The 25214-nt window shown below is 43.9% G+C and overlaps 1 pseudogene; it reads left to right on the top strand.

Moving 5' to 3' along the window:
* The first annotated feature begins 415 nt into the window (after positions 1-415).
* LOC135319030 (trafficking protein particle complex subunit 9-like) lies at positions 416-23274 on the top strand (annotated as a pseudogene).
* Positions 23275-25214: the final 1940 nt, after the last annotated feature.

Consider the following 25214-nt stretch of genomic DNA (forward strand, 5'->3'; position numbering starts at 1 on the left):
TTTTTTGAATTTTGAATTAAAAAATATTTTTTGAGAAGGGTAATTAGGTTTATTCATTTGTTTCATTTTTTAAAATGAGGTACAGGGGATTGAACCCAGGACCTCGTACATGCTATGTATGTGCTCTACCACTGAACTGTACCCTCTTCCCCAAGGCAAGTTTTCTTATCCATTATTCTGCAGTTTAGGAGTTCAAATAAATTGGTGTTGAAATCCAGATCTTTTGATCCTACTGCGGTTCTTTTCTTTATAATCTGCTGAAGGGGGGTGGGGAAAGCATTTCCTTTGTTCATTTCTTTATTCAGCAGTGTTGAGCACTGACTTTGCATCAGGGTCTTGCTAGGTGCTTGGAAACAGTAAACAAGAGATGACCCTTCTGTGGAGGGGCAGGAAGCCTAGACCAAAAGCTGGGTAATGTGATTCGAGCTACGGTATCCATGTACAGACTCTGAGGACAAACTGTACCCCCGGCTTTGCTTGTGCTTCCCTTTCCTTCTGGCTGGTACACACCAGGTCACCGCAACCCAGAGGCGCCCGCAGCCCACAGCACAGTATTTACCTCGATCTCCTCTCCCCTCTCTGCAGGGCCTGCAACATGAGCATCCCTGACTACGTGCAGTGTGCTGAGGAATACGAGACTCTCCCCGTGGTCTTCCAACCCGTGGGGATCATTTCAGAGGACAATTTCTTTTGCATCTATAAACGAATCTCCTTGGTGAGCCAGATCAGCCCGTGCGGCTCCCAGTGGGCACTCTGTATCCACTACAGGCACCACTATGCGTTCGAGAATGCGTGGAGTGACTTCCAGACCCACCGCACGGTCGTGGGCCTTGTCACCATTACCGACTGCCTCTCGGCCAAGGCCTTCGAGAAGCTCCATGTGCAGAGGAGCTGTATGGCACCACGCTTAATGACTCTCATTCTTTGTCTTTGTGCTGCATGGGGAGGTAGCCGAGCAGCCGCGCACCGACGTGGCCTTCAAACTACGAGGACTGCAGGGTGGTGGAGAAGAGGATCGAGGAATTCACTGAGTCACTCTTCATCTTGCTCAAGTCCAAGTGGCTGGATGGGACCCCAACAAGTCTGGGGAAAGGATCCCCCTCCTCTGCACCTTGTTTGAGAAGGAGGACTTGATGGGACTGGACACAGACAGCAGGTAAGTCTACCTGGAGGCCCGGCCACCCTGGCTGTGTGCCGGGTTCCTTCCCTACATCCAGGAAGGGATCAGCAAGGAAGAGGGCTGTCTTGTACCCAAGGGCGGAGGGAGGTGCAGCCCGACGGTTTACAGACATTTAAAAGTGAATCTGCCTTTGTTTCAGAGAGATCCTTTTAGGGTCAGTGTGGAGACTTCCTCCAGCTTTTCAGCCAGGACCCCTGGTGGGACCCCTGGAGTTGCTGTCCAATAGAGTAGCCACAGCCACTGATGCTATGAGCGCTGGGGAAGAGGCTGGTCTGAGCTGAGATGTGCTGTAGGTCAAATGCACATCAGACGCTGAGACTTGTCTAGTAAAAAGTATGTAAACTATCTTGTTACTTTCATATATTGATTACATGTCAAAATGATACTATTTTACATACAGCAGATTAAGTAAGATCTGTTCTTAAAATCAGTTTCTAGTATCTGTTTTTTGTTTGTTTGATTGGTTCTTTGTTTACCGTTTTAAATGTGGCAACTGAAGCTTTCTTTACATGGCTCTCATTTCAATTTTGTTAGGCAGCCTGTCCTGGGACATTCTCATCCCTTTGCTTATAGATGAGATGCTGAATCCCGAGAGGCCGAACGAGTCACTGGTTGTGCTGGGTCTGGAGCCGGTGTCTCCTGCCTCCCAGGCCCAGCACCTGCTGGGTTCAGGCCCTCTCTTCCTCCCCGACAGCCAGCATGCCAAGTTAGGACATCAGAAACACCTCCAGGGAATTCTGGATGAACTCCTTATGCAGGGAAAGGCGTATCACGGAGTATGAGACAAAGCAGGGAAAGATTCATCCTCACTTTGTCCCTGTGATTAAGTCAACGGCCCCACTTTTGCCTTGGAAGTGCAGAGGAGCTCTCCTGGGCTTACTACCCCCCACCTTCTGCTCTGTTTCCCCGTGTATCTATCATGCTTTCCCTCGGTCAGAAGAGGTGAGATGCCTTTGCCCAGAAGTCGTCCCCCTTTGCTGGGGAGATTGAGGGAAGCTGTGCCCCCACGGCCAACGGCCTCGGGCCTTGAGTCTGGAGGGCACTCATGGCGGTACCACAGGTGACGGTCGGAGGACCTGGCACGAGCTGCCGGGCCCACTGTGGAGGCAGTGCTCTGTGATTCTTGAACTTACCTAAGATCAAATCCTACTTTCTGGTTGTTGGTAAGTTGGAGGAGAAAATGCCAGAGAATTGATAAAAAGAAAGTCCAGACCAGCCCTGTGAGTGAGAGGCACACGGGGCCCGAGTCCCACTTGCGTGTGGTGCCTGGCGGGCTCTGGATGAATTTTCTGTTCCTCCCGGACATACCTCTATGACTTTAGTAAGGGGTGAGACATGTAGTGCCATGATCTGTATTTGTCCTCGCAGGGCCCTGTGATCTACACGCCCGCACCCCCTTCTGCTCCTTGGGGATGAGGTGGCAGGTTTAGGTGCTTGGGCACTGCTATGGGCACAGCTGCCAGCATAGGGCTACACCGAGGCTGGCTCCGTTCACCTCAATGTCACCTCCTGCTGAGCCCCCAGGCGTTAGTCAAGGTAGCTGCATCAGTGCAACGTAAGCAGGGACCATGTTCTCCCCCTGGACAGACTGGTGGGTGAGCAGTGGAAGCCTGGAGTCCTGCCCAAGCCCCATGGCTAGTGCCTCCTCTTTGTCATAGGAGGCACTGGTGACATTTTTGCTCAGCAACTGTTTGGTTCTGAGTCTCCAGACCCACCAGAGAATGCCAGCTTGTTTTTGCCTTTTGAAGTCTGCCCTTGGGATTTGGCGGAGTAGCTGGATGTGTGCTTAGCCCATAGTGTTGACACTGTCACCATTGTTTACCCAGAACCTCGTGTACCAGGCATGGCTCTCGGCATCAAAATACAGCAGCCAATTAAACTCCCTCCTGGTGGATCTGTCTGTTTTGGTACCATAAGGGCTTAGCCAGCATCTGAACGTCAGTGAGATAACGCGGCCAGTGAGCTCGGGTCAAGCACGTTCTCCTCCAGTCACTTTTACTCCATTGTTGCTTTTACTATTCCACAGTCATTAATTTTTAAAACAATGCTTTGGTGCAGGAGCAGAGACTAATTCTCTCCTGCTACTCTCGTTGGGAGTGAGTAAAACTGTCCAGCCTGTAATGCGACCACATTTTGTGGCTTAAAAGCTGCCTAGATGCATGTATGTGGAGTTTTGGTTAGGGGCACTGACGACGTTGGGATCCCCAAGCAGCGTCGCTCCCCTCAGGCCCCTGCCTTCCCTGGAGCAGGAGGTGAGGGTGGGTCTCACCATCCCCGCGTTCCTGGCCTCACACACTCACGTAAATTCGTGTACTTGCTGTCAAAGTCATTCTTGTTCTTGTGTGTTTCTAATTTTCGCTTGTTCCTCTTTTCCTTTTTCTTTATTCCTTTTTCTCTTTTACCGTGCAGTTGCGTCTGAAAAGGTGGCTGTGCATATCCTGCATTGGAAATAGCTAGATCGCCCTCCGTGCTGTCTCCATTGCTTTAAGGAGCAGAAACATTTCAGCTGCATTGATCCATGCATTATCCTAGTCATCTTGTTATTTTCTAATTTTTTGGAATATTGCTTTGTTAGCACATCACCCACTGGTGTTTGATACCTGTTAAAATCTTTGCTTTGAGGAACCTGTTTGGTCCTCCTTATATTTGGTGACAAATGCACCCTTATTCAATTAGTTTGATTGTTTTGAAGAAGTGAGATGCGAATTGATTTAGGCGGCTGTTGAGGGATTCTTTTCATGGAGTATTTAATCTTGTCAAGTCAAAGTCTGCAGCATCTTGCTCGATTCCTGCTTTTACACAAACGTGCTCAGCACGCGGTTCCTGGCTGTCTCTGTGTGACGTGCGTGACGGCGCTTCCTGACCGGCGGTCACTGGTGAGGAAGCGGCAGGCTCGGGGGTGAGCAGCTGCAGGGGACATTGTTGGAGGAATCAGTCACCTTTTGGTTATTTTTTTTTTTTGCATTCAACTTCCCCGTGCCATTTACTTTATTTTTCCTTCATAAAGGGGCAGAAGTGGGTCTAAAATCCATGCCACTCTTTTGTTCCCTTTACGAGGCTGGTTTTTCTGAGTACCAGGACAACATGGCCTTCTTCTAAGTAGCTGGCTCACATGGATCTGGTGGACACAGGGACTATTAAAGGGACCGTAGCTTCCTCTCTGCTCCAGCCAGTGGGCATTCAGAGCCGGGTCTGTGGTTTGCCTCAGCAGCCGTGCAGGCCTCCCTGCACCTGCCTTTACTTTTAACCCATGTTGACATTAAAGAGCTGACTCCATGTTTGTTGCAGCTGACGTCCCCCACTGACGGCCGTGTCGTTAGTTTGCGGTAGTGAGTCTCCAACCCCAAGTCAGCCATGAAGGAAGATGCTTTGGCCAATCTAAGACCTTGGATTCTCACCCCTACCCTTGTTCATCTCACCCAGGGGAAGGGTTTGGCCACCACCATCATGCTGATCATGAGGCCTTGTTTCTCCTTTCATGCTCTAGTCCAAATGTGGACACTTCATCCTTCACTGACTTGGTCTCGCTTGATACAGGCCAGACATTCTGAAAGAGTCCATCACATTCTCGGGGGGAACAGAACAGAAGTAAGTCTCGCAAGTAGAAGGAGTCTAGGCTGTCCGGGTTGGCAAATGCAGGCTGGGATCTGTGATTGGTGGGCTGTGCCCTGGACACAGGCCTTTCCCGTGGCTCACGAGCGCCCAGGGGTCGGAGTGAAGACAGCCTTGCTTGGGCTTCTCCATCCTCATCTGCTCAGTGGCAAGTGTGTCTGCTAATAGGAGCTCCAACAGACCTCGGGACCTTCAAAGCTCAGATCACGGGAGAACTTTGAGTCCCTTCTCCAGGGCCTCCTTTGTGAGAATCAAGTGCCTTCTGAGGTGACCGGTGGCAGGAGATGCCTCCCCCTCCAGGGAGCACCCTTCGGAGGACTGTGACTCAGTGCACCTTGCTGTGAGCTTGTGGGGATCCGGCCGTCGTCCCTGCAGAACCAGTCTTGAGATGGGCTTAGCGACGGAAATGACAGGACTAATATTCCAGGCCAGGGCTGGAGGGAGGGAACAGGGGAAATTGAATGTGACCTCAAACACCTAGGTGAGTGCTGGGTCTGTTACTAAAATGGGGAGCATGGGAGGTACCTTCCATAAATTGAATTCCAGAGTAAATCTTGGACATGAGGCATTTTTAAGATGCCATTTTTCGTCCAAGTTTGGACTTCATAGAGGCACTCGGGTCTATGAGCCTGGGGCTGAGTTGAAGGAGCCGGACTAGAGATACACGTTGGGAGTCGTCATTCTTAGCTGGTGTTCACAGCCGCGCATGTGAATTAGATCATCTTGAGAGCTGCAGACTGAGGCTGAGGGGGGGCAGGGCTGTGCCTGGGTTGGAGGAAAGCCCAGACCATGCAGCTTTCGTGTGTCAGTCAGCGGCGTTTGGGATTTTCAGGGCAATGTCATTTATCCTTAAGGGGCCGGGGGGTGGGCAGGGACAGCCAGGAAGAAATCTGAAGGGAGGGTCGTGGTCACGTGTGTGTCTTGGGAAGTTGCAGAGTCTGCAGGGTCCGGGAGGGTAGACTCCTCAGAAGCTGGAGTTGGATTGGGGCGTGGGTTGAAGGTAGTCACACTAACATATCAGGGAGGGAAGAAGGCCTAGGGAGTCCCTGCTCTTCCTGACTCGCTTTCCAATGAACAGAAGGCAGACAGAGGATCTGAGGTGAGAAGGGATGGCGCTGGGAGAGGAGCCAACCTGGAGAATGGTGCTTGAAAAATTCTGGAATAGTCTCCCTGCAAAATAGAGGTTAAAAAAATCCAGACTCTTAAGAACATTGATAGTGACTGGGGAGGAGGCAGTTGTTTTTCTGGCCTCCTAAGGGTAAGGCATGTATCCAGGGATACACAGAATATTTGGGCAGTCTATTCCGGGCATTTGGTACCGGGTAAACAGCACAAGTTTAAAGGGGGACAAGGGCAGCGGAGGGAAACTAGCCAGGCCCCGTGTCAGGTACCAGTCGGCCGCCCTACTTGCGTGTTGCATTCACATCCATGCCTCCCAGGTGGGCGGTGGCAGCCCCCTTTTGCGGATTGGCAAGCCTTCTCAGAGGGGTTAAGTTATTGGTCCATTTAGAGGGTAGTAAATGCTGTAACAGGATTCAAGCAGGGTCTTGTCAGACTTCAAGGGCGTGTTTTCTCTACTAATTCCGGTACCTCACTGTTGTACGTGAAATGGTGAAGTGGGTCAGTTTTGGGGCCTTTCAGAAAAAGTACGATTTAAATGCCTCAGGACTGATTCACAAAGCTCTGTGTTCTTTGATTGTTCTGAAGCACCGCAGTGCTTTACGCCCCACAGAGGTAAGGTCTTACTCCTTTGACGATGAAGTGGTTGCAAATGATGTACAGGTGCAAAACCAGACTTAGCAGCTTCTGAAGGGAAACTTTCCAATTCTCCCTTGATAGACTTTCTTCTACGGGATGTAGCTGTGCTGCAGCATAGGCCTGAGCTGTCCATATGGATTGTGGGTTTGATATCCAAATTTAGCATAAAACAGTCAGATGAAGAAAATCAACGTTCACAATTTATTTTTGGGTTTCATTAGACAAGATATACTATCAGGTAATGGCCCATATAGCTAATGAAATTGAGTACAGAACATTGAATTTCTTACTTCTTATTTAGAGTTTTCTTACTGCATAAGTTTGCCTGCTTTGGAACATCAGCTCCTCCACAAGGGCGCTTGTCAGTTTGTTGGTGTGATTGCATTTACACAGTGAATGTAATCTGGGCTTCCTCAGCCCAAACTCTCCAGTGCAGAATCACGGGCTGTAGCCATCTCTTAGTCATGCAAAAACTTCTAAAATTATATGATGCCAGAAAAGAAAGAAGAGAGAGAGAGAGAGATTGCCTTTATCAAAATTCCTTTCAATTCTGACTGCAAACTGTTGTTGAGCAGCTCTGGTTTCCTTTGGATATGAATATATACATTTCTTTGCATGTAACCTGGGTTTTGGACTAGAACACCAAGTCCTTGCTTTCCGCAAGCCACAAAAATAGTAGCCAAATTGCACACATGTGAAATATTTTATTCTTTTTCTGAGAAAGAATCCTTGAATTTGGGACTTCAGGTGTTATTTTTGCTTTTTGCTTCTCCCACCCCTCTTGTAATATCTCACTCCTTCCCAAGTGGCCCCCAATAGGTCGTGGTCCCAAAGGAGCAAGCAAACACCCAGTTGGTCCCCATGCAGTGCTGCTATAGAGGGAGCCCTGCCAAGACCTAAAGGATATTATCAGAGAGGGCTTCCTGGAAGAAATGGGCTCTACATTCAGTTGTGAAGACAGAGTAAGGGTCAGCCAGTAGAAAGCATGAAGACTGTGGCTCATGTGGCAGAGCAGCCCGGGTAGAGGCCTGGAGGCTTGTGCGGTGGGGACTCGGGGAGAGTGCCATGTGTGGTCCAGGGTTGTGGGTGCCCCTGCTGGGGAGGACACTGGTGAGGGCCTGGGGTGGAGGGCTTTCGAAGAGCTTGGGTTTTACTAGAACTTTGGTTTTACTAGACAGAGGAGGCAGTGAAGGGTGTCAGCAGGAAGTGACCCTCAGGAAAGGTACTTCTGGATTTGCTTCTGATATTCTACAGTAAGAAAGTTCGGGGCAGACGAGAGCAGGTCTGGCTGTCCCTTTGAGACCCACCCCATCATTCATTTATTCATAACATGCACACTTCTGAGTGTCTAGGGGAGAGAGGTTGGACCCACATTAGTAAGCAAAATATTCCTTGGGAGCTTAGCAGTGTCAGAGGTTGACTTAGCCTAGAATGTTCTAGGAACAGAGGAACAAATTGCAGAGTTTGGAGGGAGGGAAGGCTTCCTTGAGAAACAGTCAAAATGAGCCTGGAGGCAAGTGGGAAGTAGGAGCAGATCAGGGGGCCACTGAGGTCACTGGGGACCTGGGTACTGAGGTGAGCATGGGCGAGCAGGTTCGGGGGTGGGGCTAGAACTCTACCAGGGAGCCGCTGAAGGGTTTGAAGTGGGGTGATGTAATCAAATTTATGCTTTGGGAAGGCTGCCTTGGCTCCGCGTGTGTGTGTGTGTGTGTGTGTGTGTGTGTGTGTGTGTGTGTGTAGCGGGGAAGGGGGGGTTGCCACCAACTGGGGAGTGACATTAGAAGACCATTCACAGGCTGGGAGGCCACAAGTGGGAGAGGGTCGTTGGGGCTGCTTGGGGACGGCAGGGGCCGTGTGGATGCCGGATTTCCTTATGGGGAGGGCTTGTTAGCTGGGCCGCCCTTGCGGCGCCTTTTGGCTTGAAGAAAACAGATGGAGGCCGCCAGGTGGACTTTCCTCTTCTCTCCTTCCTTGCCTTGTGTGATGATCTTAGCTCAGCCAACATTTGGAAGAGAAGAGCTAAGTTCCAGGGTAGCCCAGGACTTTGTTGAGCTCGTCCGAGTGAGATCTGATAGGATTTATGTTTGTGTTCAGATCTGCATGTTCACTTAGCTAGAAACGTCCTATCTTTTGAATTTCCATAGGGGTTTTTACTCTTGATAAAGATTGCTTTCTTGGTGAGAGGAAATTTAATACAGCTGTTGTCTTTCTCAAAAAAATCATATCTTTTAAGAAATTTAATATTCAAAAAATAGGAATATTTAAAAATGATAAAGTAAGGCTTTGGTGTAGTTTCTTTGGTTTCCTAGTTAATGTGGACTTAGAGCCTTTGCATTACTTAATAGCACATCCTTGTCAGTATTTAAAGGGCTGTTAGCGCCCCAGGCCCCACCTCTCAAAACATCATTAAAGTTTGCTCTGAAATAGTGAGGTCATAAAAGTTTTGTTTGCAGAAGCCAAACACTTGGTTTATAATATGAAGCATAGCTCCATTTTTAAAATAATAATAGGTTCAAAATTAAGAAAGTGGAAGATAATTGAGTTTTTTAAAAGCTGAAACATAATCTTTCTTGTGCTAATGTTGAACTGGAAATTTCGAAAATAAAAATCCTACTGTAATAACATCTACGTGGAATACATATAAGCTTTCCCGTTTGAAAAATAAGTGCGCAGTGGTTTTTGAAGTCAGGAGCATTCCAGCTCAGATACTGGCATTGATGGTTGCTGGTTTTCAATGGCAGAGCCTAAATTTGCCTTCTTAGCTTTTTTTTTTTTTTTTTGTAGTGAGAGGGTTGAGTAGTGCTTTGCCAGCATGATTTTGGGGCAATTTGGGGGCAGATGTTGTGAACCAGCAGTGAGATATTTCCATGCATTTTATTTTCTGGACATCACCAAGGCACATGTGGGGTTTGTGCCTGCAGGCTGGGATGCTGTAGGACTCCCTGGTCCATCACAGTTTTGTCCTGGAGCTGCTCCGGTCAGTGAATGATTTTCTGTGGCTTCGAGGTAAGGTGGTCTGATGCACATGGTCAGATGTGTAGTTAAAGTGCTATTACATGAAATAAGAGAAACCTAGAAACATGAGGGAGGAGAATTGGCTGAGCTGATATCGGTGGGGAGTCTTCTTAGGTTACTCCCTCCCCGTGATTCCTGCCAATATCCTCCCCAGCCCTGCACGGTAGTCCTGCCGAAGCAAGCATGCACTTTGCTCAGAAACGGACTGAATTTCCTTGTGCCTCTGTTTGTTGGCTTTTTTTTTTAAAGCACATCTTGCCCTTTGCTTAAATGCCACCCCTGCTAGTCACATCTTACACTCATTCTTCTGGATGTCGTCCATATATAGCTGCTGAATGGATGAACTGAATGTAGTATCTCCATGTAGTGGAACATTATTCATACGTAAGGGTGAATAAAAAGGAAAAAAAAATAAAGGGGAAGATGAAAAAGGCCACCTGTCCTGGGAAGTCCACCCTGACTGCTCAACCCACCCATTTCCCTTTGAATCCCCACCCTTTATGCTCCACTCTAGTCTTTTTGATAGTACTTACCACCTTCTAATAAACTTTAACGTTTTCAAAAAAAAAAAAAGAGAGAGATGCTGATACCTCTTCAACATGGAAAAGCCTTGATAATAGCACGTTAAGTGAAAGGAACCAGACATAAACGGCCACATATTGTTGACTTCAGTGATCTGAAATGCGCAGAATAAGCAAATGCAGAGGCAGAGAGCAGGTGATGGTTGCAAGGGGCTGGGTGGAGGGGGATTAGGGAATGACTGATAGTGACAGGGGGTTTCATCTGGGATGGTGGAGTGTTCTGGAAATAGATGGTGGTGAGGGCTGCACAACCATGAGTGTGCAGAAGACTGCTGAGCGCTGTCTCTGGGAGTGCCTGTGGTTGGGGCGGCTTTATTTTGTTCTCACCCTGCAATGTGAACTGTCATCTTGTGCTGAGGCAGTTCTTCTCCTGTGAGTGGTGAGGCTCACTTTGCAGAGTCATGTTTCTTTTCTCCCCCTTGCTGAGTGTAGGCAAAAAAGGTTTAAGCCTGAGAAAGTGCTCCATCTGCAGAAATATCTTTCAGTTTTGCATGGTGTAAAAATCTTGAGAGCTTTTTAATCGTTGATGACAGTCTGTGAGGGGAAACAGCCCTTGAAGCCTGGGTGTGACCTGGAATAGCCGCGCTTCCCTCCCTGACCTGGGTGGGGATTTCACCGCCGTTCAGGCAGTGAAGGGCCCAGACCCGAGAGCGGAGTTAACAATCGTGAATATTTACTTGTATTCGCTGCTTCATCTTGGATATTAATTTCAAGCTGAGTCAGTTTGTGGCTGCAGCCTCATCCTACATCAGGAATTTATAGTATCTGCTCTTTGAAGTGGAGACCAGACAGACTTTTATTATTTAACAGTCTCCCTTAAATTGATATCTCAGATTCCTTTGTAAAAAGTAAAACAGCAGAAATACACAAGTCCTTTAATGCCAGTCTGACCTGGATCGGGTTTAGTCTCTGTGCCTTAGTGGCCTTAACTGCGGGTGGGGAAGATGATAACAGTGCTTCCCTCAGAGGGCCTGGTGAGGGGGGAGTGAGAGGCACAAATTGAGGACTTACACGAGATGTTCATGAATGTCCGAAGTTAGTGCTCTCAGCCTGGTGAGGCCTCAGGAGCAGAGATGTCAGAACAGAGCATTCCTAGCCGGAGCTCGATCCGTGTTGGCAGCTGTTATGATCACTATCACCACTGTGGGTTATCAGGTAGTTTTAAGACTTGGTAATATGAATTCTTGAATAATGTTAAAAGACTAGACATCTCAGATCCAGTTTACATAGTTTTCAAGATTTCCTCTGAGAAATGGATGTTTTATTCCCCATCAGAAGTCTGAGTTGAGTCTCTAAAAAAATTCTGTATTCCTCCATCTTTTTGCTTTAATTCTCCATTTCTTAAAAAAAAAAGTTTTTAAATGGAGTTACTGGGGACTGAACTTAGGGCCGCATACATGCTAAGCACATACTCTCCCAAATGAGGTATAATCTCCCCCATAATTCTTTCTAAACTTTACTTTCTTAGTATTCAGAAGTTAGAGGCCTCTAATTCTTTTTCTGGAGACTTGTCCATGAACCTGTAAATCTATTATTAATGGACAAATCTTGGTTTATTAAAAAAATCAATAAAATATTCTGCAATCCATCCAAAAGAAAATGCTCATTGATTTAATTGTTTCTCCTTTATGGTGATTTCTACTTTCTGGTCTAGCTTAATTTATTAACAACCATCCTTATCATCATAATGACCAACCTCGCTCTGAGTGGACACCTGCCTAAGGCTAAAATGCTTTCCTCATGTTTTACTTCATAGCAGATGTTTGAGGGTAGGTATCAGTGTCTCATTTTTTGCAGCTGAGGGATTGAGAGATAGAGCAGCTTGTCCCAAATTACACACAGCTGGCAGTGGCTAGTTCAGTGCTGGAACCCTGGCTGCACAGGATGCATTTTTAATTGCTCCTGTAATCAGCCTCCCGTTGAGTGTTTTCCCGAACTCCTGTGACTCCATAAATGGCCAATTTTAGTGATCTCAGCCTGATGAGGACTTCAAAGGAGAGACACCAGTGAGAATGTGAGACAGAGTGGCATAAATTAAAATTGTACATTTTTACAAAAGTTTTATTCTCAGGTAATGACTTAAAAGTTAATTTTTTTTTAATTTTAGTGCTCTGTGAGCACTAAAAACAAAACATTAAAAATAATTATAGTGCAAAAGAGAAGTGGGCTTTGAAAGTCCAATCATTGCTAGTGATGTTACTTGCTTTTCTCTAGTGGCCCTTATTGACAGAAATACTTAGAAAGACTGAATTGGTTTTATGTAGTCTTAGTATGGAAGAAAAGATTGTCAGTGAATATTGTAAGTAAAATCATTACTCTTTCTTTCCTGATGATGAATAGGTAAGTTGTTTTTATGGCTTAAGTACATTTCCTCATTTGTGAAATTTGAGTAATATCGTTTTCCTTGTCTAACTGTGAGAGTTAGACGCCTTGTACACAAAGCACCCAAGGGGTGCTTAATAAAAATGTGCTGTCACAATGACAGGTATTTTAGAAGGATCAACTCTGAATACTAAAGGGGGTGGCTTATTTCTGATGCATATTCAATATGTATATATATGATATATATGAATATGGCTTAAAGTAACAAGGATTCATTTATTTTTTTTAGTGCACTATGAAGTTTTAATGAAATCTTTATCATTCTATTGAGACAGGGACTAGTTAAATTGCCTTAAGCAGACGACCTTGAAGATTATTTACACAGTATGTGTATTGTTACAACTCAGAATTCATGTTGCCGTGTAACATCCACTCAGACAATTAAATTCGTGGATTCTGACCAGATCCATTAAGTTTAGAAAAATCCACATTTATCATTTTCAGGGAATAATCTTCTGTCTTTTGTGATTAAAGAAAATTTTGATTTTTTTTCTGCACTTTTAACAGGTTTAAAATATCAAAACATTGATTTGACATGTAACTTTTTTAATAGAATAAATCTCATGCTGTTTTAATATGTAAATAAATGTTTTTGTATTTCAACAAACTTTTACAATTTCCTGGCTCTTTGAGAAGTATTTTGCAAGATACTTAGATTGCCTACTGTTGGAAAAATGCAGACGTTATTTTATGATTATAGGCCTAGTAAAGATCTGTTGGTTTTTGCTACAGTGCAAGACATGAGGCCTAGGAGAGCTTTGCTGCCGATTGCCAGGAGGACAGATCCCAGGTCTCAGTCTCCCCTTCTGTAAACTGAAGAGGCTGGACTGGTTTCTTTCCTCCTCTAAGATGAGTTTCCATAAGCCTATGTATTTTGTTTATATTCAGGAGTATTAGCAATATCAGATTAAATACTGAATACCCTTCCCTTACCCCAAAACAAAGTGCAGTATGTGCTACAGAAGCTTTTAGTTATCTGATTCTCGTTTCTGATCCTACAGGCAATTTTGTGTTGCATGTTTCCCGGTAACCTGGAAGGTCTTTTTAGCCATAGGTGGCTCTGTTGCACCTTCTTACCTTCTTAATTTTCCTGTTTGTTAAAGAAAGCTTAAACAACGTTATTTTATTTTGATTTCTTTGCTTAATGCTTCAGAATAGCACAGTCTCCATTATGTCTGTCTACCTGGAAAAATTATTCTCCTTATATCTTAGTTTTATTCTGTCATCTCGCTGTGAACATCTAAGACTTGCTGTGCAAACAATGGCAAATTCGGACTTTTCTTCCAGTGCTAGAAACCAGTGAGCCGGGAATTTATAAAACAGCTAGAAGTGGCCTCTGGAGCACCTTAAAGCTGAAAAGTGTACTGGGTTCCCTGAGTATTGACCCCGCCGCTGTGTGTTAATTGGTGGTAGGAGATTTGGTACATATATGAAGGGGTGTAGTTTTTTGACTTGGCTTTGCGTGCACGCGCTGCCACTGAGCCACGTGAGCCTAAGTCAGTTCGTTCTGAGATTTCCCTCGTCTGTGAGATGGGGATGCTCATATCTGCTTTGTAGAATTGTGAGAATTAGTAATTATGTAAACTGTTTACCACAGTGGGTATGTCAAGAGGGCTCGTAAACTTTAGCTACTGTTTTGTGAGAAGCCATCATTTGATAGTCTTTGGCAATTACTAAGAAACAGGAAAATAAGGAAAGCTGGTTTTATGATGAAAGATATTTGAGGAGGTTCCATAGTTCCTATACCCATAATTTAGCATCAGCAAAGTCAGAACTGTTACACAGTCGCCCTGAACCAACGTTAAGCCACAGAATTTTTTGTTACTTCAAATATGTTGGGGCTTAAGGGGATCCAATACTTATACACATGTTGTCTCCAGCAGCCAACTGAGAGATGACAGAAAAGAGTAAGCAGGCGATATATGTCTTCTTTTTTACTGATGAAGCCACGTACTCCATGAACTTCAGGGCTGTGGGAAAATGCGTGTCATTATACTGTGTCCCAGAAGTAGAGACTCACCCTGTCCCAGGTAACTCTGGGCCACAGCGAGCCTTCCCTTGAGAGGACCTGCCCCATCATGCACAGGGCTGTCCTGCCATGGAGCTGAGCATCCCGTGTGCTTCCCAAGTGTGGCCAGCACTGGAAGGAAAGGAACGGTTTCACATACCCTGCTTGTCTCTCCGGACTCACACCTCACCCTGTTAGTGTGACGAGGGCTAGCTGTGAGCCATGGGTCTGTGGTGTGGAGAAGCACTCTCCGTGGCCAAGAGGAGTGGGGAGGAGGTGTCCCCTCCCTCAGTTTAAACAGGTGGTGGTATGGAACAGAAGGGTGCTCCCCAAGAGTTTATAAAAGGAGAAATAAGGATTTTCTTTGGGACTTAGTCTAGCCAGGAAACACAGAAGATGATTAGAAAGGAGACTTGTAAATCACTTTAATATTAAGTTGACATTTGTTGAGCACCAATAATGTGCTACATTCTTTTCTGAGAGTTTTACAGAAATGAATCCTTCAATCTTCTCAACAATGGAGTAAGGAATGTTTGATTTTTATCCCAGGTTTACAGTGTGGAAACTGAGGCACACAGAGGGTAAGTTGGCCAAGGTCACAGAGCTAGTAAGTGGCAGAGCTGGTATTTAAACTCTGGCTGTCTGGTTTTGAGGCTCCCAGGGATGGGCTTTGGGTGTTTAGAGGTATCTGCATCCCTGGATCTCTGTACATCTGTGCATCAGTAAGCCCAGAAAGGACAGAGAAAGGAGATTCACACAGTTGCTCACAGTCGTGTCTCGGCCACTGTCCATGAAGAGTGCACCATGATTAGCGTTGTTTTCCAGGCAGTAGATCTGTTGGTATAACAGAAATTTAGTCCATTGAGTTAATCTAGAAATCCTTACTGCTCTGCTTCTGTCCATGTTTGCCATGTTACTGCCTGCCCGTGGTTAGGCCGTGGAGGAGAAACTGTACTCATGGTTGAACTCTGATATTTCAGTCTGGTTCATAGTTTCACATATTCTGTTACATTAATAAGTTAAATTTCTGGTTTTCTTGCATCAGTGTCTCGTGTGTTTGGTTAATGTGAAACCAGTCCATGGGAGCCCAGGGGTGCTGACAGTATAATTTCTGAGCATGTTGTGGCACTTCTACACGTGCAGTCCTGACTGGAGGATGTCCGCCTTCCTCACTGATTTCTCCCAAGAGCAGGGTCCTATCCCATCCCTGGATGTGACGCTGGGAGCTCTGTGAGTAGGCCAGTCAGCGGCCAATTCCACCAATCAGAAAATAATGAAGTACCCAGAAGTGGGTTTAATAGAAGAAAAGGGCTTCCAGGAAGTCCAATGGGCTGTTCGAGTCCATTTGGTGAAAAGCTGTTCACTGTCTGTGGTTGAACTGATTCTTTGCTGTTGAAAAGTCTGGATTAGATAAAGGGATTTTAAAAAGCAGAAAGGAGTGATTTCAGGTGGTACGTCCACACCGGTGAGAAGTGATGGATGACCGCCTGTGTGAGGCATAGACAGAGTCTTACAAACTTCATAAAACAGCTTTAAAAGCTCTGCCATCTGAGTGCACTTCATAAGGGGTCCAGGCCATCACTGGTAACGCTGAGAGGGCAAATAACTGATGATGGCATAAAGGACACGGAGGCATCAAAAAGGTCTCAGTCATGTTCCCTTTTTAAAGAATGTGGCACAGTGTAATATATTTGAGCTGGTTTTTCACTGAACAATTTTTCGTGTTTTCTAGGTCTCCCAGCTCCTGAAGTTTCCACGCAGCTGCATGTCCCCTCGCTGCAGCTCTGTCAGCACTTGTCCTGGGCTGACGTGTTGTCACGGGGAGCAGGACGGTCAGCGTCCCCGGCTCCTCCGAGCTCCGTCTCCTCATCCCCAGTGCTGGGCTTCTCATCCATGTCTACTTAGAAGGGTTGCTGAGAACCACACGTGATGGTTGTCAGGGGTGATTTGTGGTTGTCCCTGTGTTTGACATATAGTCAGTATTTGATAGAAACACATGTTTTTTATTATAGTTCTGGGTTCTACATTGCAGTGGTTTTTAGTCTGCATTTTTTATAACTTTTTTCTTATTTTTAAATAAGCACTTTTTTGGGGGGGGGAATTACTGGGGATTGAAGCCAGCACATTGTGCATGCTAAGCAGGTGCTCTACAACTGAGTAATACCCACCCTCCTTGTCTGCACTTAAAAATAAATATTGCAATACACAAAATAGCTCTTAAACACCATCATGGGACCTATTTTCTGTATAGACAATTGAATACATATGCTATTTCAATAAGAATAAATGTTGGGACTTACCTTTCTCAATCTGTTTACTTGTTTAAAAACGATCATAGCTAGTGATAAACACGAGTCTTGGATACAGCACTTCTTATGATCTGTTTTGACATCATGGGAAATTACATTCTACAGAGAAGGCAAATTGGGTCTCATTGATATTTGGATGATTTAGCAGATGATCAAGTCTTTCAAACTTGACAGTTTTGTATTTTAAATTAACTGCAAAGTTATTTTCTAGAAGTTGGAATTCCTAAGTTTGTGAAGTGCTCAGTAATTCAGTGTGTATGTGTTTGTGTCTGTGTGAACGTGTTTGTGTGTGATTTCAGGAAGGTAGAAATAAGTTCCATGTAGCCCTCTGATACCTTCCTCCTCCAGTTCAAGATGTAGGCATATATTTACACAAGTAAATTAATATTCTTTAGTCATTTGATATATTGGTGGGAATATGAGGTTCTCACACTTGTTTCAGAAGGGTTGGGGAGCATCAGGTTTGAAAACAGGAGGGGAAAGAGGCAGGGTGGCCCTTCACACTTTGTGCAGGATTTGAGGAACAGTAGCTTTCTTTTTTCTTTTATTCTAAAACAAACTGGCGCTGAATTGTAACATACTATGACTCAGAATTGCTTTTCTGATAAGATACAACTGCCTCAGAGTTTTCAAGGCAACATGAATGATGAAATCCGTTTTAGGAGTTATCTTTAAAGTAGTGTTAATTTTCAAGTAAAAGGCTATAGCCTGTTCTTTCTTCGAAGGGTAAAAGACGTTCTCATTGATCCAAGTGCATGATCAATGTGCTTAGTTTCTTTGGGGTTTTTTTCTTTTTTTTTAAGTGCTTGTTTCATTGTGGTTTGAATGAATGTTTAAAATTTCTGAATTTTGTTCTTTAGAACATGCTGATTTATCAGAACTGTTAAAAACCTGATTGATCTTTCGTCTTTGTTTGGAGGGGCACCCTTTTGATTACTGTTGTCTGTTAAAGAGGGAAATTCTTCCTCTAGCCTGCAGATCATTAAGTGAATGGTTTGCAGTGTGCCTTTAAAATTCTTTGAATGCTTTGAGCATGCTTGTCTGGTGAATTTTGAATTGACTCATAGTAATGACTTTGCTTTGATTCTGTGGCTTTTGCTCCTCTCCACAAGAATTTGAATTCTCTGTTGCATTTTGTATACGTGTTCTTAACAGGGGAATAAATTTTACATTTTTTACAAAGGTGGGTTTTCCTATCCCCTCTGAATGCCTTCTATAATTGATACAACAAAAATCTGTTATTGCAGTGCTTAATTATTTCATAAACTAATTTTTGGCTTAATCAGAAGCAATGAGAAAGAGTGATAATAAAAAATATGAAAACCTTCCTTCCTTTGAAGAATAGAAATCAGGTGGTCAGGCTCACGCATGTTTTGTGCTTGACACACTTACTTTCATTTCATTGTGTATCATGATTCGGAGATGGAGTTGCTTCAGGTTTTATAGATTTTTGTTTTAACATTTTTGTTGAATTCTTTCTCCAGGCTGATATTTCCTGTTGGGTTTGTGGAAAGCGTAGAAGGGAAACAAATTCTTTCTTTTAATTTCAGGAGGCCTGAGTTGCTGATGAGAAAAGAGTTGAGGGTGGGCTGAGGAACAGAGTGACACTCCCTCTCCTCCCGGCTGAAACTGATGAACAATGAAATCAATTAAGTGTATCAGTATTTGACCAATAGAATTCAGCGAGCCCAAACTGGCAAGTTATGCCCAATGGAAAGTACTGAATTCACCTGCAGAATTAGGTACTTTGCCAATTAGAAGCAGCTTAGAGCAATCAGAAAAATTAGTTCATAGGATGAGATATAAAAGAATGTAATATCTTCTATTTCTGAAACTTTTCTTTGTTAAGTTGTGTAGAGCTAAAATTAAGTTTCAAGCGCCAGGAGTTAAGAGTCTGGGTGGTTCTGTGGGATCGTTATTCAGGGATGTGTCTAGATCCTGCTAGAGTGACTGAAGCTGACAGGAAAAGACCCAGAGCTAGGATTTGTTATCCTAGGGTGTCCTCCATAATGGTTCCATAATGGTTACATGTGGGAGCCCAAGATTAGGTTAACAAATTGTAACAGACCCCAGCGGCCTGTCAATGTTCAGAAGAAAAATGTGTGCTTAGTAACTGCTTTGCAAGCAGGAGCATGTGCATCCTCACACTTGTCTCCTTGCCTTTAAAAGCAGAGACAATGCTTTGCTTGCATAGTTGATGCTTTAGATAGCACTCTGCTCATTTCAAAGCAAGGACCCAGGCCCTCAGCTATAAAAGGTGGGCTTGTGTGCTTTTAGATAGTCTATTATCCCCAAAACAAGGACCTGGCTGGTCTCGTGGTCTGCTTTGTAATTCACATATCTAAAGAATTTATCTTATTCCCCTCACCCCATGACTTCCCTAAAGATACACTAAGCCTTTGTACTCGTGGATTCTACAATCTCTGTCTCCTCCCGTTTTTCCTCAAGTTCCTACTTACTATCACACAACTGTTAATGACTTTTTCCTTTCGTTATACACAGTAAATTTAGGAGCATTTGAGAGGCTCGTGGAGTTGGCTCCCTACATCTTCTCTTTTTCTGGACTTTTCCCACAGAGTCTTGAATAATCATTCCGTGTCGGTACGACTTCTGCCAGCCATAACCCACAGTTCCAGGTGAGAATGATGCAGGCTTTATCTCTCCTACCCAAGGTAGAGAGAGAAGAGAATTGAGATCTGCTCCCTTTTGGTCCCTTCCTTCCCCAGGGACACTCCAGTTCACCTGCAGCCTTCTGGCCTCTGCTGTCAGGGCCTCTGTCCCAGGACTGACTGCAGCCATTTTTTCCCTTGCCAACATTTCCTGTGCCTTTTAGAAGTTGGTCTCTTCTCTGCAATTCAACCCTGGCAGATGTGATGGTGGTCAGCGTGCTGGTGGGCAGTCACCTGGGGACTCCCAGGAGCCATGCTGATTCTCCTGAGTCTCTCATTCGGGGTTACAGAACTGTCGAGCACCGGAGGAAGCCCATTCACGTGAGGGCAGCACAGCATTGCATCACTTTCATTTTATTTTTGAAATTTCAGTGGAGAAATTATTTGTAGCAAACTGTTCCAGTTTTTTGGCTGACTGCTTTCCTCACCACCATTTCCTTGTTGGATGTGGTGCTTGTTTTAAGAACCAGGTTTCTTCTCTGGTTATTTCTAGCAGGTGGGCTTGCCGAATCCTTGATCTGCATTTGAAGCAGAATGCTTCATCTTGATGTCAAACTGATTTTCTTCATTCTGAATATTTCGTATACACTCAGCAACTGTTTCAAGTGAACTGCTCTTGTCCAATTTCGGTTAACTCACATTTGCTGATCTCCTGCTTTCATGCTGAGGGCAGTTTCTTCTTCCTGTAATAAAAGTTAGCAATTTGCATCTACTATGGGAAGGTACTGGCCCGAGGTGCTTTTGTTCTTAACAGTTTTAATACAATTCACCCATTAAAATTTACACCGGTTTTTACTCTATGCCAAGAAATGTGCATCCCAGTCAATCTTAGAATATTTTCATCCTCCTAACAGGAAACCCTGTATGTATAAGCACTCATTCCCATCTTCCCCATCCACCCCCACCCCCAGGGAGCCACTCTTCTCTCTCTGTGGATTTGCCTGTGCTGGACATTTCATTTAAATCGAGTCAATTCATGTAAATGGAACCGTCTATTGTGACTGACTTCTTTCACACTGAGTAACGTTTTCAATGTTTGTCCACGTTGTTGCCTGGGTCAGTACTCCATGCTTTGCTATTGCTGAATAATATTCCACTGTATGGCTGGGCCCCTCTGTTTACCCATTCATCAGGTGATAGGCATTTTGGTTGTTTCTTCTTTTTGGCTGTGATGAATAATGGCACCTTGATCATTCCTGTAGGAGTTTTTATGTGGACATTTGTTTTCAGTTCTCTTACGTGTGTGCCCACAGAGCAGAATTGCTGGGTCATTCAGAAACCAACTGTTCAACTCTCTGAGGTCCTGCCAGGCTGTTTTCCAAAGTAGCCACGCTGTGTTACATCTCACCAGCAAGGGCTGCTATCTCTGATTCCTGTGTGTCCTCATTAGTTCTTGTTATTCTTTTTTTAAATATAACCTTGTAGTGAGTGTGAAGCGGTTTCTCCTAGCGGTTTTGACATGATTTCCCTTACAGCTAATGATTTTGAACATCGTTTCATTGTGCTTATTGGCCATTTGTATATTTTCCTTGAAAAATACCGTTTCGGATCCTTTATTCATTTTTTAATTTAGTTGTCTTTTTTGTTGAATTGTAGGAGCTCTGTTTTATTTGGAGATACAAATTCCTAATCAGATAAATTATTTGAAAATATTTTCTCCTGAGTGTTGTTTTTTCACTTTCTGGATGGTGTCTTTTGAAGCGAAGTTTTAAATTTGATGAACTCAAATTTATCTCTGTTTTCTTTTTTCCTTGTTCTTTTGGGGCAATATTTAAAATCTGAGGTATTTGATTTAAAATTTACATATAAAATATCTTAATTCTTAGGACCGTCCTAGAAGACGGGTGCTGTTGTTGTCCCCAGTCTATGGATAGGAGGCTGAGATGCAGAAAATTTCACTGACTTATGAGTGTCAAAGCTACCCAGTGCTGTGGGAGTTCAGAGCATCATGATTGTCCCCAGCATCTATGCTCCTCACCACCATGCTCCACTACTGCCTGGAATCGTTAATGAAAAAGTCATTCCTTTTTCGGTTTCTTGTTTGTTTGTTTTCTCATTGGGAACCTCATCTCCTCATTTTCCTTTCGGATATCAGTGTAGGTTTATTTTAGGTCTCATGTAGGCAGAAGCATTGCTATCAGTTAACTTCTTTATTACTCACTCTCCGGTGATCATTGTTGCTATTTGACCTAATCAAGTCATGCTTAACTCTTTCCTGCTCATGACACTGAAAAGAGTCATGACTTACAGAATGCTCAGAGAAGAAAATAATTGATTGATTTTATTTTGCTACCCAATCAAACCAATCAAATAAAAACCCCGGTGTTGACACAGTCGGTAAGCCCTCCAGAATAGGGTCACTGTCTTCCTTGTGTTTCATTTGTTTGGTCACAGTGTCTGGATAGTGACTTGCTGTCCAGCAGTTTTGTGAGGATATGGTGCTCGTGAATCATTGTATGGACAGAATTTTGACAACAGACTGTATTGGTCATTTCACGAGGGAAAAGATAATATAGAAATACTGCTCAGATCTATTTTAAAATTAAGATTGGAATGTTGAGAAGAGTTCAAGAAACCATACAAAGATCTTTTTCACTTATTTTAGATCTATCTTAGGCACATTATGATTACATAGCAGAGTAACTTATCAACTAGATTTGACAAGAGGGGTGTATTATTGATTATTTGTTTTAGTTGAAATATTCTACCTGGGAAAAAGTAATCAGTGCCCATAAATGAACAAATATGTTTGTATTTCTATGTAACATGGGAGCAGACTTCATATGTTTCTATATAATATATATGACTATGTGTTTTAATCTGTCTGTCAGTGTATTTATAGTTTTTCAGCAATGTTCTAACTTTAGAATTCTTCTAAGAAAATCACCCCCGATTCTAGTGCAGTTTGTACTGTGTATCCTGTCTTATGCATGGGATTCCACTGTCTCCTCAGTGAGGAATTTCCTCCCCTACTGAGGTAGTAGCAGAGTTAAAGGAACTGTGATTTCTAGGCCTTTGCTCTCCATGTGTTTGCATTTGGCTGTCAATCGCGATTTTCCCTTTCTTGAATTTTCATTGTTCAATTAGAATTTTTGAAAATAAGTGTTAATATGTTGTATTTGTCTCCCTAGAAACTTGATGTGTTTGTGCTTTTCAGTTTTCAATTTCTTAAAAATGTAAATGCACTCTTGTTTTTAAGTAGTCCTTTTTCACTAGATATTTGTTTACCTCTTTATAGTTAAAATACATTATTTCCAATGAATGAATCGGTGTGCATGTTTTAAAAGATACCTTACTTTTTATTTTCCTTATTATAACAATTATATTCATTCTAGAGAATTTAGAAAATAAGGATAAACACAGTAATAACTTAAAAATGGCCTCTAATCTCACCTAGAGATACAGTTGTAAAGTTTCAAATTGAGAATTACAAGTCCTCTCATGTTGTTCTTCTTTTTCAAGATCGTTTTGGTTACTGAGACCCTCGAATTCCCATATGAATTATAACAGCAGCTAATCAGTTTTTGCAGAGGAGCCCACTGGGATTGTGATCGAGACCACGTAGAATATACGGATCACTCTGGGGAGCACTGCCATTCCAAGAGCACTGTCTTCTGATCCAGGAATGTACGTGGCATGTCTGTCCAGGTATTTAGGCCTTCTTTAATTTTTTTTCAGCAATGCTTTGAGTTTACAGAATATTATTTTACTTTTTTCTTTGCCTTTATACTGAGGACAAGTGTGCAAGGTACCGGGATCAGAAGTGTAGTTTAGCCCCGCCCCTTGCTGCCGACATGGTCGCTGCGCTCTTGCTTTGCATTGTGTACAATCTTGCATAAAATAGGAGCTCAGTAACTCTCTCTTGAATGAATGATTATATGATTGAAGGATGATGCTTGAGAGTCCTTGTGATGATTTTTTCCTCCAGCCTTTCCCCAATTCTTAACTATGCCCTTTCTCTTCCTAAACTCCAGCCTGGTTTTCAACCTGCCTGTGACATTGATTTTCCCTGTCTGTAGACTCTTCCTTTCACTGGTTCACGATAATGTTACATGTGGGCTGTGGAAACTTGCTAGATGTCAAGAAAGAGCAAATCCATTGCATGCTAGTATTTTTACAGTGTGGTATTTTTTATCAATTGAAATTAAATCAGGCTGACCCCCTGAGCCCTCCCGTGAGCTCTTTTCACTTTCCTACATCTGATACTGCTCTGGTTGCTACATGTGCCCTTCCCCCAGCCTTGGTTTTTGGGTTGAGTAAGTCATCATCAGTGGACCCCTCTCTTTAAAAGATGAAGAGAACATTGTCTCCTTCTCCCTGGTTGGGGACTTGGATGAGATGAGATACCAGATAAAGAATGGAGCTCCACCTCATTCTGACCCCCCCTCTTTCCGTTCCGTTCTCCAGAGGAAAAGAGTACAATTCAACAGTATAAAGATTGATTGTGAGCTAATGAGATAGACAAGACAACCGAAAATTTATTAAATATCCTTTCATGCCAGAAACAAATGTATTATACACACAAAAAGCACATAAAGCACGGTAGTACTGTGGTTACAAACATGGGTCTGAGATCGAGTCCTGCTCTGGAGTGACCAGTCCTGTGAGATGGAGAACTGGTAGGTCGGCTTAGGCTCTCCAGGACTGGTTTTCTGTCCTGCAGAGATGGGGCTCGCTAGGCTTCCCTCCCCCTTAGAGGTGCTGTGGGTTGTAACTGTCACGCGTGCACAACTGCTTGTTCCTCGTAAGTGCAGGATAGCATAGATTTTGCGGTGATGGCTTTATGACCGCCCCGTGTAGACTCTCAGTGCTCCAAAGGGATGCCTTGTGGTTTGGAGATGGGATTCTCATTTCTGTAAATACCCAAGGATTGTGGTATTGGGCCCTGCTGATTTGAATCTATTCTTTAGAAAGTACATATTGTAGATATATTTTTCAAGCATGTGTGCTTTATTTCTTTTATTATTTATAGTTCTACCCTCTCATCTCTTGGTGTGACTTTTCATGGAATCCAGGAAACAGTCCTAAGCTACCTGCCTCTTCACTCTTCTCCGTGGTGGTTTTCTTCCCTGACTAGAAGAGGGTTTTGCACAGGAAATTTTATTTGTTCCCCTTTTCCTGGAGTCTCTCTTTCGGTCTGCCCATCTCTCACCTGTTCGTCTGTCCATTTATCTACCCACTCATTCTTCTGACTTGTTCCAAAAAGCATTTCAGGCAGCTTACAGAAGAACAGATACCAAATAAACAGGTTAGAAAATTGGGCCAAGTTCAAACTGTGAGGCTAGGAGGCGAGCCTGTGTGATGGTTGCAGCCATGAGACACACGCCTCTGCCCTGTGACTTATAAGATCGACAGCATGAGTGTACCTGATGCTCCCAGCAGACACAGGGTAACAGGGTTTGTGGGAGATGCTCACTGGCTGTGAAATAAATAAGTGGCTCAGGAGAAGCCCAACCTTTCCAGCTACAAAGGCTTAGGAGAATATTTTGAGTGTCTTCCAAAATCAGGGTATTGCATTGTTTCTTTTGTCAGAGTTCTATGTATAGTTGGTTACATTCTATACCTGGAAATTTCTCCAGAACTTCTTACCAAGTGAGTGCCATTGCTCGGGAATGGGGTGGTTCTGCTCATTGACGGGGGTTGGCCAGAAACCGAAAATGACAGCTTCAAAGGAGCCTGGGATTTGTCAGTTATGTTTTG

Source organism: Camelus dromedarius, chromosome 23 (assembly GCF_036321535.1).
Source record: "Camelus dromedarius isolate mCamDro1 chromosome 23, mCamDro1.pat, whole genome shotgun sequence".
Taxonomy (NCBI): Eukaryota; Metazoa; Chordata; class Mammalia; order Artiodactyla; family Camelidae; genus Camelus; species Camelus dromedarius.